Here is an 18,154-nt window from a genome sequence, read left to right as displayed (position 1 = left end):
TTCCCACCTTTCTCTGAATAGCAAACTGTATCATTTCATGATCACTGTCCCCTAGCCTCCCTTGTACTAGCACCTCCCCCACCAGGTGTACCACACTTAAAAGTGTTGAATGTGCTGTAAACCTAAAACATGCTTTAAAATTATGCTTTAAAGCTAAACTGGTTTAAATTTGCCTGGAATGGTTCTAAAGTGTACCTGGAAAATCATATATTATTTTGAACTGATTCACTGAAAACTGGCTCAGTGTTATCTGTGGACACCAAGTATTCTGTGACATAGGCCTGGTCAGTCCTCCAGGCATCTCACATTTCACTGCTACTCCCACATCCACCTTTTTTTCTATTCTTGAAACATTTTATTGATGAGTTTTCTTGTGTTGCTTGTTCCTTCTAATGATGAGCTGTATCCTCATTCCCTACCTGACTTGCAGCCCATTATTATTCCCACCCCTATTCCCTGAGAACCAAGCACTTCCCCAAGTCAGGCAAGCACACTGCAGACTTCAGTCATTTGCAGGCTATTGAAATTTATTGAACTCATGTTTAAGAAACAAGGGAAAGTATAGATGTGAAAATGCTTCAAGCCATGGGTCACCCATGTTCTGGAAATCCTAAAGTGTGGGTACAAGCACACACTCTGCTACCTGATTCACCCATTGTGAGGCATTCTGGGTTGGTTTTTAACCTGCTCTGTCCCACCTGCTCTGTCAGAGCACCAGCACTTCACACAATTGTGAACTGTTTCCCAATAAGTGACATTTTATAATGGTGTGTCTGCACCCAATACTTTAGCTTGCAAATCTTTGGTACACATAATTAGATGTTTAATACTACAATCACATAATTGTAGGAATTCCCAAGGGAAGGTCAGTGTTCCAGTGCTTTTGAACAAATTTGACCCTCAGAGGGAGTGTCTGCATGTGCTTTTATGCATGCCTAAACTTAATGTGCATTTGCCTAAGGCAATATAGGAATGCACCTACATATGCACACACTAAGGCACATTAATGCAGTGTGTGGACTGACTTGGGACTAAAGTTAATGCATTTTAGCACGTCTATATGTGCATTAAGGTGCTTTTGCAGGTATCAAATTTAGGCACAAACAGCCTAAAATCACCAGTTTAAGGTGCATTAAGGGCATGCAAGTATAGACCTACACCCTTAATGCATCTTAAAAATGGCTAATGCACCTTAAATCAGCATGTGCAGACATGCCCAGAGACACCAATGATATTGTATGTAAAAGGATCTTGCAAACTGCATTTATTTTGTTTTGTTATTTTTAAGTCTTGGAAATAGTGATGCAGTGAAAAATGACTCCCTTTAAGAACAGAAAAAATGTTTCTGAGTCTAGAAACATATGCTTCACACAGGCATGACCCAGGTTGAGACATTTAACATTCTGTTCTCAATAAAGGTCCAAGCATGTATTAATAGGAATGTTGCTGTTCAAGATTGAAATACATGGGTCTAACTATAAAACCATGTTAAAAGCTTGCAAGATAACTGCCTACTATGTCTCTGGTTTGTACAAAGACAATTAGTCTACTTTGCTGTTTAAAATTCCCTCATATCTTTAAGCAAAGGAAGTCACCTTACAGGGGATACGAATGAAAATATATAGTTATTGTAATAATTCCTTGAAACTCATCTGCAAAAGCACTATGACAAATCTGTAAGGAGCCATGTAGTTATCTGAGTATTTTTCACTCAGTTTCTGTATGGGAATGCTCTAGCAATACTTTCCCTGGCCATGCATAAATCATTGACAAGAAAACACAGTAGGTACTCACTTTTTTCTAGCCAAGAAATGCTTGTATAATTTTGGATGAAATGAAAAAAAAACATGCACCATAATTATTATTTTATTAAATAATAATAATACCTAATGCATCACATTGGAATTGACCTTTGTCTTTAAAGATGAAACTCCCATTATTTTATAATGTGGTTGGGAAGGGCATGAATCACTCTCATAAGTACTAGAATTGGAAATTGTCTTTAGTGATGAGATACTTTCTTTGCATTAAATGCTATTATACTTGGGCACAGTGTGAAAAGCCTTTGTATGGTGGCTTGTTGCAAATAGCCCTAGACACTGATGATGTGGTATATAACTCAAATTAATAAGAAATAAATAAGAAATAAGATGTGGAGATAAATCCCCAGAAGTTGTGGTGGGAGAGGAGGGAGAAGAGCAGGGATAGTTTCCTATTTAAATTATCCAATAGCCCAGCACCAATCAAAGTTTTGGCCTTTGAGTCTGACATTAGAAACTAAGGTTTGAAAATGTTGCCTCTTCAAATAATCAATTTCTAGTCCTATAGTAACATCAACCCCTAGAGTTGTGAAAACAAAATATTTTTTAAAGTTACCAACATTTGTTCAAACTTCAAAAATGATTCAGTTTGTTTTGGTTTTTAATTTTTTTCAAATATTTGATCTATACTTATATTAGACCAATTCTACCACTATTGTTAAGTCCTAGAGTTTTTAGAGAAGACACTATAGTTGGTAAGCCCTACTACATCTCTATGCTTCACCAGGAGCAGGTGAAGTCCAGAAAAAATAACAGTCCAAAAGAGTGAAGTCCAAAAAAATGACAGTCAGATACCTGCATTATATAATCTTTACCCTTTCTTCCAAGAGACCAGCCCTTAGTGTAGACTTAATGACATTATCCTTCTTTAAAGATATAGTAAATAATGTGATTAGGGTCTCAATTACATAAGAATAAGTTAAACAGCTGCTTACAAGGAAACACAAGTTACACTCAATGTGTCTGTCAAAATACAAATTTTGTTGTACCAATATATTTAGTTGTGAATAAAATGAAAAAAATTAAAACTTTCTCTAATTTTCTGATTTCTCTACTGGATTGACAGCCATGAAAAGTCTTGTATTTGGTCACAGAATGGAATGATGAGGTTTGCACAAAAATTCCCTGTGCTTCAACTATCTTCTCTAGGAATTGGTAGGTTAGATTGAAATCTTGCCCCAAAATCACACACCATGTCAGTGACAGAATAAGAGATTGATCCAGATTTTTGATTGCAGTCTAGCTGAATCACAAACACACATCTCCTTATTGTGATTTAGGCAGGGAACCAATTTGGAAAGCTTGAATGAGCATGTTCTAGAGACCTTGGAAGCTCACTCCAAGTAGATAATATAATAGAAGTCATTGTATTTGCTTTTAAAAGAATCATACTGGGTAGAGATAGCAGATATTGTGGTTCATTTTTATTCAAATGTAAATCAGGCCTCAAAATTAAAACAGTACAAGATCAGCACATTCCTAAAGGTAAGGAAAGGAGCTTCCCCCCAGGAGATGAGCTGGTGGTTTATCTGGGGCTTTTTTGAGCAGACAGTACAAAGCTGTGACTGAATGAAAATGTAGTGTTATCCTGCGTGTGCATTTCTACTCTAACCTCTATACAATCTGTGTGTGTGTGTGTGTGTGTGTGTGTGTGTGTGTGTGTGTGTGTGTGTGTATATATATATTTAAGGAAATTACTTTATGTTTTAAATCACTACCATAATCTCTGTGCGCCTCATAGCTACATCACACATAAAAAGAATGAAGCGTGTGAAGAGAGAAAGGACTCCAGTTTCTTAAAGTAAAATTACTAAATTTCAATTACAAAACCTTGGGATTTATAGAATTTACAAACATTAGATAGCATCAAAGTAACTGGCATAGGCAATATAATTAAGTTACAATAACTCTGAACTTGCAGAAAATGCGCAGTGGCATTGATTTAAATGAACTAAATAACTTGGAACTTGTTCAGATGTCTTGTGAAATGAACTTAGCACTGGAAATTGAATTAGGTTACATAAAACTTGGGAGGTAATGCAGATTCCACTGGCTGTGATCAAACTTGAAAATGAAATACTGGTAGAATTTATAAAGCCAGATCTTCAGCTACAGGACATTGACATTTTTCCATTGACTTAAAAAAAAACCTCACAAGAACCTCTTATTACCTTAAACAAATCCAGTTAATTTGATCTGAAGAACAAACACAAAGGACATTTATGTGATATTTTTATTTTAAATTTTTTTTTGTTATTGTTGTAAAGGGGATGTGATTTATGACAGAACCAATATTTTTTAGAAGACACTGTACATATGAAAGTCTAGTCTGCAAACAGGCAGACAAGATTCTTTGAGTAAATCTGATATCTGTTATTAGACCAAGTAAAATAGCTGGAAAAATTCTTCTTTGGAAACTTTGGGTACAAACACCCTTCTTCAGGCAGAGGGAGAGTCCCCAGTTGTTTTGTGCTCTTCCTGGATCGGACAGAGTAAGCATGCAAACAGCAGTTCTATGAAGTGTGCAGCATGCATTGACTCACCTGTTCATGCAAATTTTAACCTTTTAATTACTGGCATTTTTAAAATACCAGTAATTTCCAGCTGGTGACCACCTTCCTGAAAATTGATGCGGTTTTCATAAGTTATAGGGCCAGTCAGGCACTCCATGGTCATTAAAAGGTACTGTGCTATGTAGTGTGGGAATTTTAAATGAGTCTGGTGAGTCTGTGCTGACTTTGACTGTTGGTTTTAATATACACTGAGGCAACTAGCAGTGGTTCAAGGGAGAAAGGGGAGGGAGAACAAATGGTACTATGGAGAGCTCTGATACCTGCCCAGTATAGTCTATTAAGGTTACACTCAAGGCTTGCCCAGTTTTTATACAGTTTTTGCAGAAGATACTTTAAGCAAGTAGAATGAAAAAAGGGGCATTCATTTTGACAGTGCTCCCTTCTTCAGTGCTTCAGTTTCTAGTGAGAGCAATTTACTGGGTAAGGAAGTTGACATAAACAGTCCAAGTTACCTACAACTGTCTTCAGTACTATCAAGCACAGTGGAGTCATGTGGATGTTACAAGGATAGACTTAGATGGAATCTTTAAAGAATTTCTTAAGATTGACAGCAGGAGTAGGCAACCCCCAGCACAGGTGTCAGAGTGTGGTAGGTGAAGGCATTTTGCTTGACACTTACCCCTTGAGGCAGGCAGCAGGGAAGAGGCTGGAGCTGCACTTCCACAGCAAGGATTGAGCCCCTTGCAACTCCTCCTGGCATGCCAATATCTTACAAGTGGAGCGTGCAGGTGTTTTGGCACTCTGCCCAAAAATGTTGCCAACCCCTGATCTACAGGTTTGGGGCACTGAACCATCAGGCAAGTCTACATTTGACTGAGGTAATAATCAATCATCGCTTTCTTACCCTACTTTGCATGTCTTTTGACATCACTTTTAAGAGGGTTTCTCATATCTATCTGCCCAATTGACATTTAAAAACCCGTCACTTACAAATTTGTCACTGAACTGTAAATCAGTATGAAACCAATGAAAGTAACTAAATATTTAAAATCTTCGGTGGAAAGGAGCCATATAATAGCAAAGTATTAATTTATTAATTATCACTTTCTTGACTTCACTGAGTAACATCATGCCAAATTTGAAGGAGGACATATGCTCTTCAGTTTTAGCCCTCTGGCACAATCAAAACTTTCTTCTTCATGGCTTGAGATCTCAGAGAAGTACTATGTCTTAAAAATGAACATTAATTTCACTTTTCATAGCTTGACTCAACTCTCTACTCTCTCCAACCCCTCATGTTCTACATTTTCAAATAACTTCAAGAATGTGAATTGCTCCCTGCAACCTCTGAGGACTGTATTTCTTGGCATTTGGGAAAATGTGTTGAGACTTTAGAACTGTGTCCTGTGGGACTGAACTTACTAAAGAGTAGCAAGTTACTATTAGAAAATGTTTGCTATTCCCTGAGGATTTTTTCTATTACCTTCCTCTAAACAAAGGACTAACATAATGGATTAGTCTCCTCACCCTTGATACATGACTAGAGGACTTTATGAACTAGCAGGAACATATTTTGATTTCACTGATGTGCTTCCCTTCACTATTGTCAAATTTTCAAATGCCGTACGTACCCTCTAGAATCCAGACGGAGAATTCTCTAAACTCTTAACCCAGACATTGCTTTCATGATTCACTTTTCACTTAACCTTCATATGCCCCATGCGTAGTGCTCCCTTTTCTCAGCATCAAATCTGTGACAAGCCAAAAAAAATGGATCTAGTCGGTTGGTAAAGGTGATCTTAGCTCCGAAGTACAACTTGAATTTGGAACATGAACATTCAAAGGGAAAGTTCTAAACTTGCAGAGGCATAAATAAAGATAGATTTATTAGATTGTCTTCAGGTTTACTCCATAAGTATAGGTGTATTGGCTTTTATGAGTTTACTTTGCATTGTCTTTCAATAAAGTACTATGCAAACAACATGTAAAGAAGATATGGTGCATAATACACCTTAAATGTCTGCTCCTAGGTGGATGTAAGCAGACTGGGTATATTTGTATACTTATTACAGTGTTGCTACTTAATATGCCACAGTTAAAGTTAACAGTAGAAATTCCTGCACAACTCTGGAGTTCAAAAACGTAGCATAGAATGCATTTTTAATGATTATAAATAAAAGAGAGACTTCTTCATTATCGAATATGTTTCATTTCATCTCTCAACTTCAAAAGGGTCTGATTTTTAGAGCCCTATTTGTTGTGATTGCTGTGACACACCAATTACCTCTCATCGTATTCACTCACATGCAGCTTGCTGGGGATTTTGGCTGCAATGTCTCAAGCAGCTGAAAGCTCCAATGGCCAGGCTGGGCTGCTTCCTGGCTAGCTCAAAGTTCACATAACTGAATGTAATAGTCAAGTCTTACATTTAGATCCACCTAACCAAGGTTAGGATGAACGAAATGGATGGGTGTGCAGGCATTCACAGGATTTAGGTGACCCTAAACTGGGTCTTGCAAACAGTTGTTTACACTGGTAATGGCCCACATCTAGATAACTTGTGCTTTCATATTGCATCATATTATCAGCCTACATTACCATCAACGTTTGGAGCTTTCCAACTCAATAGGGAGCTCTGCTTTTCTTTGCTATCTTATCTGATTCTGCAGCAGAAAACAACCCTTGTACTAATTCCTCTTCTAGCAGGGCCTCCTACTATTTCTGCCTCCTCTCCTTGGCTAGCTACAGACATTACACATAAACTGGTATAAGTGATTGGAAACTGTAACTGAACAGAAGTTCAGCTCACATAAATCAGTTTTAAAAAGGCAGAACCTGGTCTAAGATAGACCTGGATGGATGTAATATAAGACTTGAGTGATTTAGTTTAGATCATTCTATCAAACTTCTGCACCAGATTCCCTCTCAACTCACCTGGCTTCTCCACCAAGCTCTCACAGGCAGGGAAAGGGGGGGAGGGGAGGAGGAGGGGAGAAGGAGTGCCTATAGTTCAGTCCTCTTTTATCTTTTTACAATATCCCTGAGATTCCTGAATGAGGCCCCTTAGAGGAGTTGGAGCACAGGACACACAGGGGATTAGGGTGCTGCAACAGAGCTACCCCTTGACTCTGCCCCATGCCAGGGTGGAGGGTGTGATCAGCTCACCAGGTCTCTGTGTCAGTGCAGAGCACTGGCCTGAGCTCGCTGCCACCATCACCTCCTCTTTCTCCTCCTCCTCCCCCTAGGCATTTCCTTTCCTTCCCTGCAGAGGAAGCCCTTTTTGCTTACACAGGGCCTGAGAGCCACCTCTAAAGCTGCACTGAGAGCAGCACCAGCAGCCACAGGCACAGTAGTGTATAGAGCATCACTTGGTCAAAGGGCAAAGAACCCCTTGGAGCTAGGCAGATCCAGGATTCTAGATCCAAGCTCCAGGCTCTAGGATAAGGGCCCTTTCAGACCTCACCCTGGCTTGTATTTGGCATTACAATAAACTCAGACAGATCCTCCCTCTGCTTCTCTCCTCATGAATGTTGCCTGCCTGGAAGCAGCTCCCCAGGCCAGGCATGCAGGGTTCTCATACCTCTTCTCCTCCCTTTGTCCCTTGTCCTAGATCTGGCTCATTATGGACCTGATCCTACCCCCAGGCCAGTAAGAGATACCCATGGGAATTTAACATGCTCTGGGGGCCCAATCCTGCCTTCTAAAGAGTGCCCCCCACTACTGCCACTGGGCAGGCTGCTGGGTGTGCTATGATGACTTGCTCTGAGGCTCCCTTGGAAGCCTAGGTTTGGGTGTGGAGGAGGTCCACAGTGACCGGGATTGGGCATTTGGCCATGCCCAGCAGCCAATCAGGGATGGCTTGCCCTCAGCTCTGCTAGGGAGTCTCTGACAGTCTGGGGAGCCCCTGGGGCATGCTGAGAAGCATGTGAGAGTGCCTCCAAACTGCTGGCCTCAGGCACTGCAGGCATCCTGCATGCCCCCTATCTCCATTCCTCCTCGGAGGGTGGACTTCTGTTCTGTTTGCTGCTGAACTAATCAAGTCCACTTAAAGAAAGCCATGTAAGTTTGTACAAATACACCTGGGGATCTTTGAATGTCTCTACCTATCCCTTTAGTCTACAGTCTGCCTGTGGCATGATCTGCCTCATTTTGACTCTTCCGACCTGCTATGAGTTCAAGTCATTGCTATCCCACATTCACACTAATGTTGCACCAGCTGTATTTAAAAAGAAAATATGAGACCACATTGTCAAAAAATCATGCAACAAGAGCTTTCACACAACAGTACCTGACTCCTCTTGAGCTGATGACCGAACAAATCCTTTTATTCTTCTTTCCAGCTCTCTTAAACTATATCCCCCTATAATCCAGACAGCGGAGAGACCTATTAAAATATGTAAGCACAATATGAAGGCATGTTTCCTAGGCATATACAGCATGTTTCCCAGATTGTCATTAAGTTTGTTAGATTTATATTCAGTTAACATAAAAAATAAATTTAAAAAGTGAGAAAATTGTTTAAAGCAAAAAAAAAAAGTGTCTTCTTTTAAAACAAAATAAATACACCTGGGAGTTTTGGTAATGAACAGTTGCTATGAGAACTGCTTACTTTTTAATTAATTGGTATGTAAACTGTGGAAATTTCCATTATGAGTCACAGCATATGTTGCAAAGCAGTGTCTTTCACAGCCTCCAGATGAAGTCGGAGGGGAAATAAATCAGAGGTGAACTGAAAAGTGTGTTCTAGTTACTAAACAAACAGTGCAATTAGAGGTTCATATGTTGACTTTAGGAAGACAATGAACAGGTGATTTGACATGCAGACTGTACAATAGAAACAAACACAGATGCCATCTTTAAAAGAAGACAAATCATAGGTCGGGTAAGTGCAAGAGAAGTTCAGTCTTCTGAGTTACTGCTCCAGAGAGATAAGCAAACTCTAAACCAAATAATTTGTCTGTATAAGGTTGTGTTTGACAAAGAAAGTACAAAGAGAAGATCAAAAGGAATGGGGCTCTACAAGACAAAAACATTGGAATTCTTCTTTTCTTCTTTGCCATCACACAGCATCAGCCTTATCCCATGCATCATTCAGCTGGAGGTAGGCAGCTCTTTCCTGACAAAGGTGAATCTTTAAGCAAAAGTGGTGTTATTAAAGAAGCTCAAGTCTTTTTCAGCTGAGGAGTAAAAACTGAGACAAAACAGATTTTTCCCCCTGAAGTTACCAACGCAAAAATGCCTTTCAGTGAAGTGCACTTCCTTCAAGACAGGCTTTTTGGAAGCTAAAGGAGAGGAACTATAAATTATATTGTACTGGAAAAATATTTTTGTGTAATTTTGGGTATTTGTCTCTTAACTCTCTTCACATATCACATATCTATACATGCATCATATCTATTATTCATAGAATCATACAATCAAAGAAAAGTAGGGTTGGAAAGAACCTTAGGAAGTCATCTAGTCTAACCCCTTGCTCAAAGCAGGACTATCGCCAAATAGATCATCCCAGCCAAGGCTTTGTCTAACCAGATTTTAAAACCTCCAAGGATGGAGATTCCACAATGTCTCTGGGTAACCTGTTCAAGTGGCTTACTACCCACATAGTGAAAAAGTCTTCCCTTACTCCCACCTAATTTCTAACCTAAATTTCACTTGCTGCAATTTTAGACCATTGTTCCCTGTTCTGTCATCTACTACCACCAGGAACAGTCCAGCTCTATCCTCTTTGTAACCCTCCTTCAGGTAGGTGAAGATGGCCATTAAATTTCCTCAATCTTCTCTTATCTAGACTAAATAAGCCTGGTTCCCTCAGCCTCTCCTCAACAGGCATATGCCCCAGCCCCCTTTTGCCCTCTGCCAGACTCTCTCCAATTTGTCCACACTCTTTCTGTAGCTGGGGGCCCAAAACTGGATACAGTACTACAGATGTGGCCTCCAGTGCTGACTAGAGGGGAATAATTATTTCCCTTGATCAACTGGCAACACTCCTACCAATGCAGTCCAGTATGTTGCTGGCCTTCTTGGCAACAAAGGCACACTGTTAGCTCATATTCAGTTACTGTCCACTGTAACCCCCAGGTGTTTTTTTCTGCAGAATGTAATAAGTATTGTATTTAAGCATCTAAGTCATTATGTTATTTTTGTAGGCAACTGAGTACTTATAGGATCATAGGATAGCAGAACTAGACAATCATCTAGTTTTGCCCCCTGCTCAAGGTAGTCATTCTAGGCTTTCTTGACTAATCCATCCTAGTCTGTCTAACCTGCTTTTGAAAGTTTCCAATCTTAGAGATCCCACAGCTTGTCTAGGTAGTCTGCTCAACTGGCTGACCACCTTAATAGTCAGTAAGTTTCTCCTAATTTCCATCCTAAATTCCTCACCATGCAGCTTGAGTTTCTTGATCCTTGTCCTGTCCCATACAACCACAGAAAAAAGTTCATCTCCATCATCTCCATAATCACTCTTCAGGCATTTGAAGATTATTATCCAGTCTTTTCTTCTCCAGACTGAATATCCCTAATTCTTACAGCCTTTCCTCATGGCCAAGTACAGACAATCAAAAAGCCCAAGGCTGAATTGATTCAATCTTTGCAGGTTAGTCTAAGTTGCATAGATTGACCTGATAAGAAAATGACCAGATATTTCATCCTGGAAATGCATCCACATGCAGTGGCTCAAGCCAGAAGCTGGGAGGGTGCTAGAACACACCTCCCTGCTCTGCTGGAGCACACAACTTGGGCCAAGACTAGCGCATCCACGCTACAAAGGGGAACATAGGCAACTGATAGGAGAGGCACAGGGGGACACATGCCCCCACTGACAGAGCTGTCTCCACTGCTGATGCTGCTGGCAGCTTCTGCGGGTGCTCACCAGCTCTGCCCCCAGTGCCAACACCACCAGTGGCTTCTACAGGTGCTCGCCAGCTCCATCCCCATCACTGATGTCACTGGCAACTTCCATGGGTGCTCACCAGCCCTGTGTCTGCCGCTGCCACCACTGCCAGCTTCTGCAGGTGCCCCACAAGACTCAGGAGGCACCGGTTACCTATGAGGCGGAATTTGCAGGGGAGATACAAAGCATCCTGGGATGCCAGGGGACTGTAAGTTAACTTGAATCTGGAAGGCATCTGGGACAGAAGTTCAATAAACTGATTTAACATAAATCAGATAAGTCTGATACTACATCCATCCAGGTTTATCTTAAACTAGTTTCAGCCATTTTGAAAGTGGTTTATGTACACTGAACTTCTGTTGCGTTACAGATTTGAACTAGTTTGCAATCAATTATACTGGTTTATATGTAATTTCTGTCCCAGAAATTACACATAATTGTTTTCATCTTCCATGCCCCCAATCATGGTAACTTCTGGCTGATCAGTAGGTCAGTGCAAAATTTTGCTGGGTGTTTCATTTTGAAGCTGTTTCAATGTGTTTTGAGCTTGAAACAGTGAAATTGAAATGAAAAAAAAGACTGCAAAACAGCTTCAAAATGAAACAAGGGCGCTCGAAACATTTTGAAAGTTTTGAAACATTTCAAGTTTCAAAGCCAGGTTTACTTGGCTTCAGCACCAATCCCCGATGGCAGCGGCAGCCTCCTGTCATCTGGCATGCAGATCCAGAGGCCTGCATCCCCAGGAGGGCTGTGGGGCTGTGCCAGACTCTTCCCAGGTGTGTGAGCCCCTAGATCTGTGTACCAGATGAGAGGAGGCTGCCTCTGCTACCTGGGGCGGGGGCAACAGCAGTCTTCCCCAACACTATGTGTGGGCTGTGCTCAGCGCCTGTCCCAGGTGGCAGAGGCAGCCTTTCATCCAGGCTGTGCTGGACTCCTCCTGGGGGGTGTGAGCCCCCTGATCTGTGTGCCAGATGAGAGGAGGCTGCCACTGCCATCTGGGACCAGTGGCAGCATCAATCTTCCCCAGCGCTGCACCCAGCGCAGGTCCTATATGTCTGTGGCAGCCTCCTTTCATCCAGTATGCAGATATGGGGGCCCACACCCCCAGGAGGAGTCCAGCACAACCCTGCAGCCCTCCTGGAGGTGCGGGTTCCTGGATCTGTGTGCCAGATGAGAAGCGGCTGCCACTGCTAGCAAGTGTCAAGAGTTGTGCTTTGAACAGTTTGAGGTGCAATTTCCCAGAAACTTCTGCACCTATTTCCTTGTAACTTGACAGGCTTTGTGCCCTCAGAAGGTGCTACCATTCCTGAAATTTTCATCAAAATCAGTTAAGAAATGACAAAGTTTTAGGTATTTTCATGATTCCCCATTATAGCCTATGGGCAAAATGTCGAAACAGCAAAACAGTTTCGATGAAACAAAATAAGACAGTGCTTTGAAATGAAAGCAAATGAAAAAATGAAATAGTGTCCCTTTGAAATGGTGAAAGAGATGTTGAAATGAAACAATGGTGTTTCGCACAGCCCTACTAGTCAGTGTATTTGAAAATCAGGCTACTTTTATTTAGGTGTTTATTAGAGCTTTTGCATCAGATTGTAAAGGTGTTTTGGTGCAAAAAGTTACTGATAGGCATTTAGGTGAGATTTTCCTAAAATGCTGCATGGCTTTGAAAACATCAGACTCCATAAATAGATTTTCTGGTTAAAATAATAACCTACAAAAACAGGTTGGCCACTGTCGCAGTGCACATGGGTGCCCTGCATCTAAAAGCAGAAATGGCAGGAGAGACCCCTAGTGGTGAGAAGGGGGAGGCTCAACTGTTAGTCACCAGGGCAGCACAGGTGCTGGTTGCCAGGGAAACCAAGGGGGTCAGCTGACAGGAAGGGGCAGGGCTTGGCCCCTTCTTTAAGCCCAAACATAAGGCCAGGAGGGCAGTTCTCCTCCGGTGGCCAAGGGAGGAGGAACTCAGCCAGAGAAAAGGGGAGAACTCTGACGATTGGAACATCCCCTGGTTCCTGCTGGGGGTTGAGGCTCTCTCTTTCTCTGGTAGGGAAGGGTTCGTATTTTTACCAGAACGGTCTAGCTTTTATGTTATAGCCCGGGGGCTTTGTGTTTGTGTTTACTGTTTAACTGGAGGACCAGGTGAGGATGTAGGGGTTGGAGGAGGCCTCATTGGAGCTCCCCAGTTGTGTGGGGGTTCTGGGCACCGGAGAGGGTGCTGCGTTTTGGGGTGTCCCGACCCTGGCCCCAGTGTGGGCAATATCGGGAGGAGCCCAGTGTGGGCACAGACAAGAAGCCGCAGTGGGTTGTAGGACCCAAGAGGGGGTCTGGAGGCCAGGCACCGCTAAGGCCACATGAGCCTCAATTGCGGGAATCATGAGGGAAGGCCCCAGGGAGGGCGTGAGCACGAGCAGAGCCCCAGGGAGTGTGAAAGTATCACATTGAGCCCCAGGGAGGGCGACAGTATCGCATTGAGCCCAGGGTGGGCACACAACAAGAGCATTGCGTTTAGCCCCTGGGGAGGGCATATGAAGCCCTGGGGGGGGGCACATTGGCCCAGCCCCGGAGTTAGGGGGCAGCGAAGAGCCCCAACTAAAGGGGGGCAGCAGGGAGCCCTGGAGTGAGAGGGGGCAGTGAGAAGCCCTGGAGCGAGAGGGGCAGTGAGGAGCCCCAGAAGTAACAAAGAGGGCCAAGGTATAGGGCAAAACCATGTCAAGTACCATCTGCGAGGCTTGGGCTGCGGTGTAGGGGAAGAAAAAGGAGCCGCAGGTAGCGCCCCCGACACCGGGCAGATAAAGTGGGCAGCCTCCCGCTAATTACATCACTCAATCAATTAAGATCAAGGCTTGGCAGGCAAGTAAGCAGGCGGTTAGCCCAAGACAGGAAGGCGGAGCCACCAACAGAAAGGCTCCAATGCGCCCATCCTGTTACAGCCACTCTTATAAAACAATTATTTTAATAAAAAAAGAAAATAGAAAATAATGCATCACAAACAGATTTCCACATCTGCAATAGGTGTATCAGTAAAGATTGATTGCTATTTTTTAAGCTCAGGGAAATGATAGAATCATACAAAATATTAAATTATACACAAAAAATAACCTTATTTATTTAATTACTTACAAATCTTACTAATTATTACTATTGTTCAACCATTACCATGAGTGCTAAATACCAAAAAAAATTACAGATAGTACTGAAAAATAGATGTTTGTTTATCCAACTGCTGATAAAGAACCCCAGTAGATTTGAGTATGTGCATTCTAAAAATACAGCTGGACAGAGATGAATATCAAATTGCCCTCTAAAAGACCAGTTGTTCTGAAAGACCCTCAGAAGAAGCAGTTCCAGAAAAAAGAACTACTTTCAAAGACAAATCATTTGTACCCACAAGCTCTGTTCAAACTGTAAATACAAATTTAGATTTTTCAACCAGTTTGAAGACAAAGAGTAGCAAATGTATATCTCCTGGCCTTACCTCTTTAAAGACCTGGACCTGATTCCAATGGCAAAACTTCAAATTATTTCAATAAAAGCAGGGTTAGACTCTAAATATTCAAAGGCTTACAGTTCCTTAAAGAGATGCATTTAAGCAGGAAGGTATGCAGGTGACTTGTAAAATATGACATTAGTAAGACAGAGTAGTTGGCATTGCTCTCCAGAAGGAAAAGGTAATGTGGTATCCTCAGCATTCAGAGCTTGGTTTGCTGAAGGGCACTGCTCACAGCATTTTCAGGAAAAGCAAATGACTGTTCACTTCTCAGATGAAGTCTCATGGGTGTTTCTCTTTAAAAAAAAAGTCCAGTTCAATGTTTATATAGGTTGGGCCAAGATCCTCTGCTGCATGCATGTACTTTAATGTTGCATCACTGTCAGATTCTACTATCAGAGCCAGCACATGTGACCCCATAACAGTTCAACTGGATGACAGCAGAGCTGGTCATAGGGGTGGGCGATGTGGGAAGCTGCCTGTGGCACTGTGGTCAGGGGGGCACCACACACACACACACACACACACACACACACACACACACACACACACAGAAGTGATCAGCCCTCCCAAGTTAGTGATGCTGCTGCAGGAAGAGGCAGGCAGACAGGGGCATGGGGCGCAGTCCAGCGGGGATGTGGAGCCACCCATACTACCTAGCCTGCTTCCCCACCTCCAACTGCTGCTTGGGAGGAACATGGCTGGGCAGTGCAGACAGCTACACTTTCCTGCTGGACTGCACCCCACCCCTCTGCCTGCCCCCCACTGCCTGCAACAATGCCACTGACTTGGAGGAGGGGTACTGGCTGGGCGACAAAATACATGTTCACCCAGGGTACCTTTTTCCCTAAGGTTGGCTCTTGGTGACAGCTTAAATCAGTGATTCTCAATCAAGGTGCCACAGTTCAGAAGATAAACCAAAAGACTTCAAATATGAATCCATAATGTTAAAAACATTCTGACCTGCTGTGTTTAGGAGAATTGTTACACTATTTTTCTGTAGCCAAAATCAAGTGAAAACTAAGAGCTGACATTTTCCAAGAGATGCCTTAAATCTTAAAAAACATTTTAGAACCACTGACTTAGATACTCCTCTGTCACTCACTCACCACTGCTGGTATAAAGGGATGTGGACAAAAGAATAAGGCATAGCTTCGTCTTTATACCATGCTACTGCCTAATGACCCATATCAGCCCCAAGCATTAGCTTTGACAGCAGCTCCAGAATAAGGGAGAGTGGGATGCAAAGGTGACTTTCTGCTACCTCTAGCCCCCTCTACAATATAGTACCATGTGAAATCCAGCCAAATCCTAGGATCTGGGCCCACAATTTCTGCTCACACATATGCTATTAGGGTGCACAAATCAATTGTCTCACCTCATACACAGACTGCTCACAATGAGCCTTTCGGGCCATTGTATTCTCAGTGCATTCACTGCTATAATCTTCATAAATGTAACAATCTTGTAGTTGATTCATTTATGGAACTATTGGGTATAATAGGAAAGAAATATTTTGAAATACATCATGATTTATTTTAAATGAAAAAGAACAATGTTAGTGTTTACCCCAGGGATCAAAATGTTAATATTTAGACGTGCGAGTTTTTCTGCCAGATGGCAACAACCAGGTCCTGGATGAATTTAATCAGGGGTAATTTTTGCTTCTAGAATGTATAAAACTATGGATGGAGCCTCATTTAGATCTATTTGCCTATTACTGGGAAATTAGCATATATAATGTGTTATGGTTTTGGTGAAGTAAAAAGTATTTTTACCACCCCAGGTCAAGAACTTAAAAACTTGACATGATTTTTCTCTATGCTGCTACCTACTAATCTGCAACACTACACAGAAACCTCTGTATGGGGTAGGAATCATATTTCAATTTCAAGCAGTTCTTTGGGGAAAAAGTATTTTTAAAAATCTGAAAACTATTTTGTTGATTTAATTTTAAAAGGAAAGACTTAACCTTTGCCATAGACAGGCCAGCCTACTTTTGTAAGTTATGGTTTTAACTAGAAAACCTGTTTTTGGAGTCTGATGTTTAATTTCAATCAAATAAAGAAGATAAGTAAATACCAGCTGCATCAAGGTCTAACAACAGTTATTGAAAATGGCTTTACTGGCACCACTTAATTCCAAACGTAATGCAGAATAAGTTTGCCTACAAGAGGAGAATGTGGATGCCTGTGGAGGTGACAAATAGTTTTGCAAAGGACATCAATCAACTGAAATTTAAAAGACATTTGCTTCTGGCCTTAAACTCCTTGGTCTGGAACAGATTGCATTGGAAATCACTCAGACTGAAGTCTTGAACTGATGGAGTTTGTGTGAACACCGTTACTGTACTGCGCAAATCTGTTTCAACATCTATCATTTAAATCCTCGGCATAAATTTAATTTATATCAGGTTTTTCTTTTGTTAGATACCAGCCATTTCAAAGAGTGATTTTAAAGAATGGAACTGTTGATGAATAACATTGTTTAAAAGCTTCTGGCCAGTGTCAAACACTTTGAGTTAGATCTAGTCCTTGTTCCAAGGGTAGCTTTATTAGACCAATATTCCTTGCTTGACAACAGCAGGCTTCATATATACACCAAGAGGAGAAACATGTTCTCCAAATCTGCAATCCATTCTTTATATTTAAAGCATTACTGATATTGATCTGAAGCTAAAGCTAGGACATTTTATTGTTGAGTGCTATGAACTTGGCAGTGTCTCCAGGAATGAACAGCGTTTCCTTTTATTTTGTTATTTAAAAAGGAGCATCAAAATAAATGGTGTGATCTTTTTTGCTAACTTCTAATGGCATTTTGAATTTTTGTTTTTTCAAGTCTTCAAACCCAGTACCTGTTCCTGACCTCTAGTGCACTATCTGCCAAGGAGGAGAACACATTATATTATAGTAAAGACATAGGTCATTGAATAATATGAGCTGGCAAGTGCCCTAGTGCAAAGAAAGCCAACCACCTTCCCTTGCAAGCAAGCTGACAACAATTAGCATGCAAAGAAATGTTTTCTATAAAAAAAAAAATCCATCCTCCACTGGCAGAAATTGGCATAGCACAATTCAGTTCACAGGTATTATTCAGATTTACACTATCTGAAAATCTGCCTTGGTGATGCAATATTCTGAATTACTCATTTAAGCCACTTCCATATGTAGGAGGAGCAGGAAGAGGGCAGGGGTCTTTAAGTTGCTTTTGCAAGCATGCTTAATTTTACATCACCTTATGAAGTAGGATGTACTAGCCTCCAAGCTGACCGTGCTTTATTTGATGTAAATGTAGAGTTTGTTTTTTTCCATGGGATCAGGTTGTTGATGGAAGCAAATAAATAGGGATGGACTGCATTGAATGAAAGAAATTTGCGGAAAATCTGTACTATAAAATGTTGCGGTGCTGTAGAATTTTGTGACTTATCTTTTGATTTAGT

Source organism: Gavialis gangeticus, unplaced genomic scaffold (genome assembly GCF_001723915.1).
Source record: "Gavialis gangeticus isolate Ggan-Ray unplaced genomic scaffold, GavGan_comp1, whole genome shotgun sequence".
Classification (NCBI taxonomy): Eukaryota; Metazoa; Chordata; order Crocodylia; family Gavialidae; genus Gavialis; species Gavialis gangeticus.
The sequence above is the reverse complement of the archived record's forward strand: the minus strand, read 5'-3'. Positions refer to the sequence as shown.